The sequence below is a fragment of the Schistocerca americana genome, chromosome 5 (assembly GCF_021461395.2).
Source record: "Schistocerca americana isolate TAMUIC-IGC-003095 chromosome 5, iqSchAmer2.1, whole genome shotgun sequence".
NCBI classification, from domain to species: Eukaryota; Metazoa; Arthropoda; class Insecta; order Orthoptera; family Acrididae; genus Schistocerca; species Schistocerca americana.
In genome coordinates this window covers 713,088,168-713,101,584 of record NC_060123.1, presented here as the reverse complement: position 1 = coordinate 713,101,584, position 13,417 = coordinate 713,088,168, and positions in this window count along the sequence as shown.

Sequence of the window (13,417 nt, the reverse complement as noted above, 5' to 3'; positions counted from 1 at the left end):
GCATTCACTATGCTGTTTGTAGTAGCTTACCCACACACCTATTTTTTTACTCATTATTAAAACTACTCCTGCATTGCCCGTATTTGATTTTGTATTTATAACCTTGTACTCACCTGACCAAAAGTCTTGTTCCTCCTACAACCGAACTTCACCAATTCCCACTATATCTAACTTAAACCTATCCATTTCCCTTTTTAAATTTTCTAACCTACCCGCCCGACTAAGGAATCCGATATTCCACTCTCCGATCCGTAGAACGCCAGTTTTCTTTGTCCTGATCACGACGTCCTCTTGAGTAGTCCCCGCCCGGAGATCCGAATGGGGGACTATTTTACCTCCGGAATATTTTACCCAAGATGACGCCATCATCATTAACCATAGAGTAAAGCTGTACTTGTAGGTAACTGTTTTGAATACAAAGTTTTTGCATATATACCCAGAAGGATGACGTATTTGTAGAATACTTAACATATCGCCGTTCATTTCACGTGTTTGTTACTAAACACTGAAGTCATTCGTTGAGCAGGTTATTAGTAGTTTTCGAGCACCGCTCTCTTGGATTACTGACGGGTGTTTTTTTTCTGGTTCTTTTGCGTTTACTAATTTCATACTTTTTCTCTTTTTTTGTGTGTGTTTTAACTTCATATAACGCATCAGTTTACGGCTACCGTGTCTAGGATATTGTAAAACACATGCTTCAACCATTTCCTGCAAGCTACCTTACTTGACAGCCATTTCCTGCAAACAGCCTCAGTTGAACATTCACGAATCATTTAGCGAACATCATGCACCCAAATTTCACGTCTTTCTTGAAAGCAAAATTTCTGGTTTCTCCTCTTCGCTCACAACTATTTCAGTGTTTAGTGTGCTGCGAATAAGAACATTCTTCTTCTTCTTCTTCTTCTCTTGGTATGCTGTCAGGACGTACTTAGGTTCGTTCGTCTTCTTGAAGATAATGCAAGTAGAATTGTTCATATTCACGCAGTTGGGGATTTCTCGGTGAATGTTTTTCACTGTTCCCATTGAAGACGTGTTCTTCTGCTGAAGTTTCTTTGCAGGCTGAACACTTATGAGGAAGTTGTCTGATTGTTCCTTTCTAGGCTTAGAAGTGTCTCCGTAAAGCGAAGAACGACGTACTGGTTGCATGTCTAGTCGGCATTCCTCCTTCCAAAGGTGCGGGACGGGATCACAAATGTACTTAGATGTCACGTCTGCAGCTACATAAAACTTGAGTCGCTTTTTGTCAAGTTTGTTTGATATGCACTGGATCCAGATACACCATGCTTTGCTTGGAAGCAACTGCTCATCTATTATAATATTTTCACCAGGATGATAACAGTAAAGGCAACTTTGCACCAACTTTCTCTATACTTAAGAAATACGAGGGAATTTTAACCAGGGATGCTTCAGGCTCGTGATGATATCTCATCGAAGCAGAAGAATCTGATAATTTCGTGGGTTTTTTCACTTTTCGTTTTATCGTCGATAAAAATATGCCCCCAAGAATGCTAACAAAGATCATCCAAGGGAACACCTCTAGAACGAGAAGCACCTTTGGCGTGCACAGAACCAATTCCCTCCACGATGCGGTCCAAGTAGTGTTTTCATTTCATTCCGATAGTCATATTTTGTGTGTTTCTTATGTTTCGTTTCGTCCGTAAGAATTCGTGAGCGTCTGATGAGGAACTCATCCACTCTGTTTTAGCGAGACCTCCTCTCTCCCAACCACGTTGGTTTAAAATCATCTCTCCCTCCGGACGTAAGAGGGCACCTCGCCAGCGTGTTCCTTCTAGGCGACAGCGTGCATGTGACCTTCCGTTCAGTTCCGCCTCCTGCTGCCGCCTTCACAGTTGCGCCAGTTGACTCTTGAGACTGTGGGTAAGACGCTGTCTGAAGCAACATCTTAGTTCTGCAGATTACGTTAGATTTCTTCATTACAAAGACCGCTCTGGTGACACATAAATGTGAACGCCCCTTACAGGGAAGACAGTTACGTTAGGCTGTAATGGGTGTAACGGACTATGCAACCTGGCTCCGGCCGCCAATAACACAATGCACGTTTCACTGTAACCTGCGCACTGGCTAGACCTTGTTAACATCCCGAAACAAAGATCTAGATGAATTTCGATACGGATAAATTCATTCGTGGAAGTGTAAGCCGAAAAGCAATCTGTGATGTGTCTGGCGAATTACGTAGTGATCGTGATGTGAAGAGAACAAGAGGGAGGAAATCACAAGCATGATGTTTGAGGAGAATGTGACTGAAAATGAAAACACTGAATTCAGTATATCATTAATTATTTTTTACAAAATAAGAACCTGTTTTAGCTATAATAAGAGGCTTTTGACAATGTTGATTACAGTACTCTCTTTCAAATTGTAAAGGTGGCAGGGTAAAATACAGGAAGGGAAAGGGTATTTACAATTTCTGCAGAAACCAGATGGCAGCTATAGAGTCGAGGGGCATGAAAGGAAGCAGTGGCTGAGAAGGGAGTGAGGCAGGGTTGTGGCCTATCGCCAATGTTATCCAATCTGTATATAGAGCAAACAGTAAAGGAAACAAAAGAAAAATTCTGAATAGAAATTAGAGAGGAGAAATAAAAACCTTGAGCTTTGCCTATAACATTGTAATTCTGTCAGACACGGAAAAGGAGGTGGAAGAGCAATTGAATGGAATGGACAGTGTCTTGAAAGGAGGATATAAGATGAACAACAACAAAGGAAAAGCGAGGCTAATGGAATGTCGTCGAAGTAATTGGATTAGAAAATTGTATTAGGAAATGAGACACTTAAAGTAGTAGATTAGTTTTTCTATTTGGGTAGCCAACTAAATGATGATGGTCAAAGTAGAGAGGATATAAAATGTAGACTGGAAACAGCAAGGAAGACGTTTCTGAAGAAGAGCATCGCAGTGAGGGAGGAGTATGGAAGCAAGCAGTAATTCTGTTCGGATTGACTACCTCTGCTTTGCCAAAACATATTAAAAAGATTCCGGAACATCGCAGGTTTTCTACAAAACTGGAGAAACTGGTGTTATAAAACGAGCACAAATGGTTCCGCTGGAAGCTCGTTACCAGGGCTATACTGCTGATGTGCCAGTAACATCACTCACAGGACCATAGCGCCTAGGTACGAACGATAAGTCACGGGTGATAGCAACTTAGCCAGGGATACTCAATACAGCCAAATTATGCTCGAGGAGACTTCAGCAGGAGGAATAAGGAAAGACTTCGAGGTTATCCCACACCTGTTCCAGACAAGCACACCATTGCCACAGAATGTAATGTGCTGTTATCACCAACTGACTCAACTGCATCACCTCAGAACTCTGAAACACTTGACCTGCTTCAGGAATCATCACTACAAGTACTTCAACATTAAATTTGCTTTAAATGTTATTAAATTTTTGCAGATAACATTAAAATAATTTAAGACCCATCACACATGCTGTCTTGTTTGCAGACTATCATGTATGTTCCGTGAATTTATGCATTGTTAATCTGTTGAAATTCATAACATTAAAATTTGGGGGCCAGGGGATAAAACGTTGGTAGTTCAATATTTCTCCACACTTTTGGTGCTTTATTTCCGTTAATTTATGTAGTTGTACATTTCCTCATCTATGTGACCATTCCTAGTGAATGCCATATGTCTTTCGAGTTACTAGTTTTACCCCTTGACAATTCAATATTCTTAAGCATAATTAAAAATAAACCTTCACTCTTGTTTTTGTACTCACCTCACAGTAATCAAAAATTTTTCTCCTTGAGTAATACAAGCTCGCATACGCGTTTTAGTAAACAAAAAAAATCTTCAAATGTGTGTGAAATCTTATGGGACTTAACTGCTAAGGTCATCAGTCCCTAAGCTTACACACTACTTAACCTAAATTATCCTAAGGACAAACACACACACCCATGCCCGAGGGAGGACTCGAACAACCGTCGGGACCAACCACACAGTCCATGACTGCAGCACCTCAGACCGCTCGGCTAATCGTGCCGGCTAGGCTGGGCAGACTGGTAAAACAGAACAGGCGGCGAACTGAGGCGAAACTACTATCAGACACTAATGATGGGAAGAGTACAGGAGTGTCCGAGCACACAGTGCACCGAACATTCCTAACGATGTGCCTCCGCGCTCGGAGACCCGTCCATGTACCAGTGTTAACACCACTTCAGCAACTACAGCTGGAATGGACACTTGACCATCGGCACGGGACATTGGTGCAGTGGCAGAGCGTTGCATGGTCTGATGAATCCTGATACCTTCTTGATCATGCCGATGGTAGGAAGTGAATCAATCGTCTTCCATGGAAACAGCTCTTTGATACCTGTACCGAAGGGACGAAGATAAGCTGGCGGTGAGTTCAAATGGCTCTGAGCACTATGGGACTCAACTGCTGTGGTCATAAGTCCCCTAGAACTTAGAACTACTTAAACCTAACTAACCTAAGGGCATCACACACATCCATGCCCGAGGCAGGATTCGAACTTGCGACCGTAGCGGTCATGCAGTTCCAGACTGTAGCGCCTTTATGCGGTGAGTCCATTGTGCTCTGTAGTATATTGTGATGGGTATCCATGGGTCCAGTGGAGCTCGTCGAGTTACCGTGACAGCCAAAGAGGATCGTACATTGATTGCAGACCACCTCCACTCCTTCATGACGCTCATGTTTCCCGACAGCTCTGGCATTTTTCAACAACATAATGCACCATGTCACAACCCAGCAGAGTGATGGAGTGGTTCCAGGAACACATTTGTTGTATTGGCCACCAACTCGTCAGATCTCAAACCCAACGAACACTCCTAGCATGTGATTGAACCCGGTGCCAGAGCTCATCGTCCGCCGTCGCTGGAATTTAAGGAGTTAGGTGACTTTTGCGAGGAGATGTGGTGCCAAGTCCCTCGAGCGACGTACCAAGGCCTCAGTCCATCCATGTCACGACACGTCGCCGCTGCTACCCGTGCCAAAGACGGACATACTACTTATTAGGTAGGTGGTCATAATGTTTTAGCTGTTCACTGTAATCTGTTAATCTTGAAAACAAAACTTGAAATTTGTCTTTTGTGCCATTTCCTGTCCCTAGTGGTAAGACTCGAGCACTTTGTGTGTCCGATAATCTCGAAAAACATTGAAAAAGGTGACAGTCTGATTCACAGCCACGAAACATCCCGAAATGAACTGAAATCATGTGCAGGGGCTTTCAGTATGTTGTTTCATACTTACCGTCGCAAGCAGCCACTTGCAGTATGATTACATCTTCTACACGCTACAGTGGCAGAAGAAGGTTTCCCATATGAGAAGACCTACCAGGTTCGAGAGGGCCGGTTTTAAACGTGTGATTGTGTCACAAGTATGTGTCTGCATGTGTGGTAAATTTCTTGTCTGTTCAGATTCTCTAGTGCCCTTCACTCTCTACAACACTTGTACCCAGCAAATAGAGTAGTCCTAAACATCGAGAACGCCCTCCTGCAAGTGCAGCGACTGGGGAAAGAGGTGTCTTTCTGCTCCGTACCAGGGGACGTGGGTACGCGGGGAACGAAAGGGAGGATCTAGCAGCCAAGTAGGCTTGACGTGATCCTCAGTTATTTCTGTGTGCCATCCCCTGCATGCTATAGCCTCGCCGCTGAGATACGGCGTCTCGCGTCGGTGGGTGGATGGGTGGCTGGACGTGACAGACAATAAGATCACATCGCGTTCATGGCGTACCTCCTTCCAGTCACGTCGACGGGACGTCTTCCTTGCTCGTCTTTGCACAGACCACAACACTATGACGCATGGCCTTTTGCTCCAGCGAGAGGACACTCCAATATATGGTGCCTCTGGTGTATAGATCACTGTGGGCCACATTTTAACGGACTGTTTTTTATTATCCGACCACCGGTCCGCGGCAATTTGCCGACTTAGCTGCCCACTATTTTAAGTGGTGTTCTAACAAATGTATTTCGAATTTTAACTTTTTGTGAAATATCCACTATCTTACCCAAGGTTTTAGGGAAATGCTTTAAACATGTTAACAACGTTGAAACGTCCCCTTAGAAAAATTAATGAGTGACTGTGCTGATAAACCTCTTACATTATTTTCTTTTCAAACAGCTGAGCAGAACTGAACGTACTCAGACATTTCTCACTTTACTTATTCTGATCGTCACTAAGTTGACACACAATATTTTTAGCGCAACGGAATCTGACTTTTAATAATCCCTACAAAAGAATTGCCCTGACTGACAATAACCTATACCTTCCGTCAATGACTTACCTCACAAAAATCTTCGTTACTCAAACTACTGCAATACAGCGAGCGCCAATACTGCCAGCTAAATAAAAGATTCTAACTACTGAAGTCACTAACTACTGATAGGCATAGTTAGCAAATGAAAGATTTTGATAAATAACAAACAATTTATTTACCCTATTAGTGTTCAAAAGTCATTATATATATAAAAAATCAGTTCATGACATCCAGTCTTACAAATTTACTGTCTCTGTCCAGATCATCCGCTCTCAAAACTCTGCTATCTCTGTCTCCACATCCACCACTGCTGGCGGCTCACCTCCGACTACGCAACGCTACGCGCTGTTAACATCCAGCTGCCCAACACTACAATAGCCAACAACAATGCAAACCAACCACAGCCTTCACACAGCACAGTCAGAGATTTTCATATAGAGCGCTACGTGGCGTTACCAACATAAAAACCTGAACAACCTACTTACAACGTGACTGGCTCACCCACGTGTTTTGTATGTGGTCAGCCTGTGCCTTTCTTTTAGCTCCTTTGCCGTTTTGGTTGTTTTTCAATCTCTACTTTTAGTCCTTCTCTGTCGTTTTAACGAATATGAATCGACTGATTGTGTGGTCAGCTAGACTGAGAAATTATATTTTTCAGTGGCTGTAAGGACGCTGATAACTTCGCCGTTGATCGCACGCACGCTCCAAACACACACACACACACACACACACACACACACACACACACACGTGCGTGAGCTTTGTGTTGGGTGGCGAGGGGGGGGGGGGCAGGGGTGCTGGCAGGAGAGGAGAAGAATAAATAATGATGGAAGAGTGTCGCAAATCAAAGCGATGCGGTCCCAGTAGCAGGGGAAAGCGGCGCGCGGCGGAGTAGTCGGCGCTAATGACAGGCCGTTTTCTGTTCGGGACGGCGGGCGGCGGTCCTGTGATTAACGCACCACGCCGGGCAGCGCCGCAGCTGCGGGGTAAACAGCACGTTTAAACAGCGTCGCAGGGCGCTGCGTCTGACGCGGACCGATCCACGGATTGGCGCTCTCGGGCCGCGCTGCGACTGGCCCGCCAACCTTTCAGTTCCAGCCTATTTGAAAAGCAGACTCCTGCCTGCCGCGTATCAAAAGGATTTATGAAAGCTGCCGTGTCACTCAAACCTACAGACCGTTTCTGCTGCTGCTCTGCTACTGGGCAGCTAAAGGGACGGAGTCTGATTTCTCCTCTGGGGTTGTGTATCAGTGCCGCACAAGGCCCAAATAACGAGTGAATACATTGACATGTATTTCCCTTTGGTCATGTTCCACAAACCTTTGCTTTTATGTAACCTGTGCTTCCGGTTAATTGTCCTATTTCTTGTACAGTATCACTATACTATTGGAAATGTCGTGTGGCTAGGGCCTCCCGTCGGGTAGACATTTCCATTTACTATACTATTAATATAGCACGCAGAAGAACAAAACAAATTGCTCAACGATTTAGGAGAGACATCTGTATGGTCCGAAAATTGTCAATTACGCTAAATAATGAATGGTGTGGGGTCATCCATATGAGTGTTCAAAGGAATCAGCTAAACTTCTGTTACACGATAAATCGAGCAAGTCTAAAGGCAGTAAATTCTACTAAAGACCTAGGAATTACGGTAATGAACAACTTGAACTGGAAAGAACACACAGAAAATGTTGTGGAGAAGGCGAACGAAAGACTGTTTTACTGGCAGAACACTTAGAATTAGCAACAGATCTGCTAAAGAGACTGCCTACACTTACCTCGCCCGTCCTCTTTTGGGCTACTGCTGCGCGGTGTGGGATCCTTAGAAGGTAGGATTGAAGGCGTACATCGAGCCAGTTTAAAGAAGGGCAGCACGTTTTGTATTATCGAGAAATAGGAGACAGCGTGTAACGGACTTCAAATGGTTCAAATGTCTCTGAGCACAATGCGACTTAGCATCTGAGGTCATCAGTCGCCTAGAACTTAGAACTACTTAAACCTAACTAACCTAAGGACATCACACACATCCATGCCCGAGGCAGGATTCCAACCTGCGACCGTAGCGGTCGCCCGGTTCCAGGCTGAAGCGCCCAGAACCGCACGGCCTCAAACGGACTTGATTAAGCATTTGACTTACATTGCATTAATCGAATATTTCGAGATCTTCGATTGGGTGAGAGGAAGTAGGCTATGAGAAACACTCTACCGCAACAGTTTCGCAAAACACCTGCAGAAAACCTGTACACAGACATATACATCCAGTCTCTTAGGAAGCTACTACGACGAGACGATAAAGTCAACAGTAACCGACTTAGAAGTTACATATCGCCAACGTCGGGCAGTTCCCCAGTACACTCCTTATCCTGTACTGTGACAAAGTTGTGTAGTACCAGGTAGGAAAATTGCTAAAATATCGATACATGGATATACCGACATTTTTTTCAAAAACCGTCGTCCTCAGCACTGGCGTCACTGGATGCCGATATGGGGGGGGGGGGGGGGGGCATGCGGTCAGCACACCGCTCTCCCGTCCGTATGTCAGTTTAAGAGACCGGAGCCGCTACTTCTCAGTCAAGTAGCTCCTCAGTTTGCCTCAGAAAGGCTTGAGGTGTCGGGTCAGAGGGGTGTTCTGCACACAAATTCGACACAAAGCAGCTCAATAGGCTGTGGAGTGGAAGGGGTAGGCTAGCAATAGAACAGTGCATCACCATTGACTAGACACTCATTTATTGAACACATAAGTCAGGCATTACCCAAAAGGAACAATCAGTACGAATTACAAAATAATATTCTTTTCCTGTAAGTCACTCAAACATTTAAACAGGCAAATAGCAATCATTTAACTGAAAGCCTTTTAAGAAAGCAAGACTAGAAAATTTGAATGATGAGTTAAAATCATATTTTAATAGGCTCTGACCGAGAACATATTTTAAAACGAAATACTTCCTTTAAGGAACCAGCGATCAAAATTAATTACATAATACTCAACAACCATATTACATCCAAGACATTTAAGATTAAACAGTAATATATAACATCATCAAAGAGCTGCAGCCCCAAGTTTTAAGCAGCACGTTTCAGATGGACTGCACTGCAACAGTACAATACAAGTTCCTCAGAGGATCTCCCAACACAGGAAGTTATTGCCGCAATCGACAAAATATCAACATCATTCCATGTATAGACCTAAAACAAACTAAAAGCCCTCTTAAGTTTGATACAGTTAATTCCCTTTCCACATAACATACATCACAAGTCTAGCCCCAGGACGGCACCGATACCCCGCAATTTAGCACGCGAAAACCTACAACGATGCACTCATCACGTATCCTTACAAAATCCAAGAACAGAGAGCCGGCTCCCCAATAGCGGAACATTTAACCACGCGCAACGTGCGGGTTTGTGCAATGCTGATCTCGCCCTCAACACCAGTTCAAACACTAGTCAGCCTAAAACCTTGAACCACCATACACATTCCTTCAGTTACTGCATAGAAAGCCCATGTGATAGCAAACAGACCAGCATATGATAAAAGCTTAAGCAATTTCCTGACTAGACAACCCTTATGAATGGTAGCCGTATTATTTTTTTTAACGTGAGCACACCCACAATCAAAAGACAAACAACGCCAATCATAATGACAGTAGCACATAAGGAAGTCGCAATGGTAACTTCTGCTCAGATTGGATACAAATCAGCGCGTGATTTAACACACCACAGAACAGTCTTTACGACATAATCGTCAATACAATAGCAAATTGCTCACACGTGTACTCCACCACGATTTCGATTCGAAAAGCCATAGACAAAACGTGGAAAACGTATCACTTAGACCAACATAATGGTGCTCCCTCAGTTACCCCAAATATCTGACTCCCTTAGTTGCATAGCAAAGAACCAGACCTAATGAAACCACCACAGTTTTCGCCTCTAAATTGTCACAGTACAAGTGAGACTCAAGATGATGATGATGATGATGATTAGTGTTTTAGGGCACACAACAGCGAGGTTATCAGCGCCCGTTCCCAAAAGTTCAATTCAGAGCCGAATCGGGAGAGAATGGGCATTGTTCAAATTGCAAGATTGGACACAGCACATCAAAACAGGGAGATATAACTAAAAATAAAATAGCAGTACAAACAGGTAAAAATAATTAACGGTGGCCGAGTGACCACTTACAAATAATGGGTGACCAAACCACTGGACAGCACATTAAGACTTCAATCCCAATATTTTGGGAAGAAGGTCAGATATCACACAAAAACGTAAAACTCTAGCGACACTCGCCACATTATTAGTTAAAAGAGAGGGTAGGTCTGGTGGGAAACTGAAATCTTCCCTCAAACCCGCATATAAAACACAATCAGTTAAAAGATGCCTTATCGACAGCTGTGTCCCACTTGTCTGACACGTTGGTGGCTCCTCACGACGTAAAAGAAAACCATGTGTCAAAGGACAATGTCCTATTCTAAGCCGTGTAAGGGCTACTTCCTCAGCGCGTCGTTGTCGGAAGGAGGTGTGCCACGGTCGGACAGAATCCTTCACCGCTCGCAACTTATTATCCCTCACGTCCAGCCACTGAGCCTCCCACCAACGCATGACCTTCCGAGTCACGAAAGACGTAATGGCCTGCAGGGGGACGGAACAGCGAGCAGGAGGTGGGATGGAGCAAGCCTCCTTGGCAGCCGCATCTGCAAGTTCATTTCCAGGAATCCTTATGTGCCCTGGAACCCAGCAGAAAATCACATCCTTACCCTGCTGTTGCAAGAGCAGGAGTGCGTCCTGCACCTCTTGCACCATCCGATCTGCTGGGTACATTTGTGGAAGAGCGTGTAGAGCACTTTGGGAATCGGAGCAGATGATGAATTTCGTGCCACGATGTCGGCGCATATGCTCTAATGCTTGCAGAATGGCAAACAGTTCTGCATAGTAAACTGAGAACTGCTCTGGGAGCCCTATCCGATGGACAGTATCGGGAAACACAGCAGAGCAGCCCATAAAATCCCCCTGTTTAGACCCATCCGTGTAAACAGGAATAAAATTGGAATGACGTTCTAAAATCTCAGTAAGTTTAATTTTAAAAAAGTGGTCCGGGGTACAATACTTCCTGTAAGCAGCCAGATCAAGAAGTAATCTTGGCCTTTGTAGTCGCCAGGGAGATCCCCTACTCCATCCCTGGTGGAGTACCTTAATACCCTCCAGGTGTACTGACTCGAGACTCTCCTTTGCACGGATGCCAAACGGCTTTGTTGCCGCCGGACGGTGGAGGAAGAGACGTGCCAGTGCCGGCTGGGAAAAAGTGTCGGACGCCAATGAAAGAGGAGTGGACTTGGCCCTGTACGCGTGCCGTACCACGAGGAGAAGACGCCGAATGGACAGCGGAGGCTCTCCTGCCTCAACATACAGACTAGCAACTGGAGTCGTGTGATAAGCCCCCGTGGAAAGCCTAATACCCTCATGGTGAATCACATCCAACATTTTGAGGTAGGAAGGTCTTGCAGAGCCATAAGCTTGACATCCGTATTCCAGTCGAGGTCGCACAAAGGTCTTATAAAGTTGGAGCAGACGTGCCCTGTCAGCGCCCCAGGATCTATGACTGACGCATTTAAGGACGTTTAAAGCCTTGAAACAGCGGACTTTTAGATCCTTTAAGTGTGGCAACCATGTGAGCCTCTCGTCAAAAATAAGCCCCAGATATTTCACTTTTTCCATAAAGGGGAGAACAGTGTCTCCTAGTTTTAAAACAGGGAGATTAAAAAGAGAACGGGAACGGTTAAAATCTACACAAACGGTCTTCTCCAGAGAGAATTTAAAGCCCGTGGTCTTAGACCATTCCTCCAATCGCACGAGTGTCAGCTGTAATTGGCGAGTAGCAGCTGTGAGGGAGGAAGACGCACAGAAAATGGAGAAATCGTCCACAAACAAGGAGCACTGCACGGGCCGTCGTACTGTGGACGCAATACTATTGATGGCAATTGCGAAAGCTGTCACACTGAGGACACTTCCTTGAGGGACACCGTTCTCCTGCTTAAAACGGTCAGACAGGACATTCCCAACCTTATACTTAAAATACCTGTCCGACAGAAAGGATCGGATGAGTGTGGGTAAACGCCCACGGAAACCCCACTCATAAAGCTGCCGCAAAATGGTATGCCTCCAGGTAGTATCGTACGCCTTCTCCAGGTCGAAGAAAACCCCGATAAGGTGTTGCTTACGTAGGAAAGCATCTTGTATCGCTGTTTCGAGTAGGATCAGGTTATCTAGGGTGGAATGATACCTCCTGAATCCACGCTGGCAGCGGGTAAGTAAGGATCTAGATTCGAGAACCCACACCAGGCGCCTATTGACCATACGCTCAAATGTCTTTCCGACGCAGCTCGTGAGACTAATGCTACGGTAGCTACTGGGTTCGGTCCGATCCTTCCCTGGTTTTAAAAGCGGAATTAAAATCGATTCTTTCCACGAACTAGGAAAGTCGCCTGTCTTCCAAATTTCAATAAAAAGTTGAAGGAGGACTTCCTTTGACCGCAGATCCAACTGCTGCAGCATGCTATACGATATCAGGTCTGGACCAGGTGCGGTATTCCGAGATATGGACAGTGCAGAGTCCAACTCCCACAAAGAGAAAGGCTGGTTGTATTCCTCAGTGTTCTGTGAACGGAAATCAAAACCAGCCCCCTCCTGTGTACCCCGATAGCGCAGAAATTCTGGGTCCTGGCTATAATCGGCCGTAATAGTTTGAAAAGATTCTGCCAACGCCCGGGCGATGTCTCTCGGAGATGTTAGGAGACACCCCCGCTTATGTATAGCGGCTAGTGGCGGTCGAGAGTATCGCCTTGAGATCCTCCTAATGGCTTCCCATACTTTGCTTGAAGATGTGGACCTATTGATAGAGTTCAGGAACTCACGCCAAGACCTCCGTTTACTCTCCCTAACGATTTTCCTCGCCCGCGCCCGTGCTATCCGGAAAGTTGTCAGATGCGCAGCAGTGGGGCACCGACGGAGTCTCCTCAAAGCCGCCCGCCTGTCTCTGATGGCGGTACGACAGTCGTCATTCCACCAAGGGACAGGCTGCCTCACAGGTGTTCCCTTTGACTTTGGTATGGATACATCAGCGGCATGGTGCATCACCGCCGTAATGTGATCCACCCAAACCTGGACGCCTTCACACCGTCCAAAAA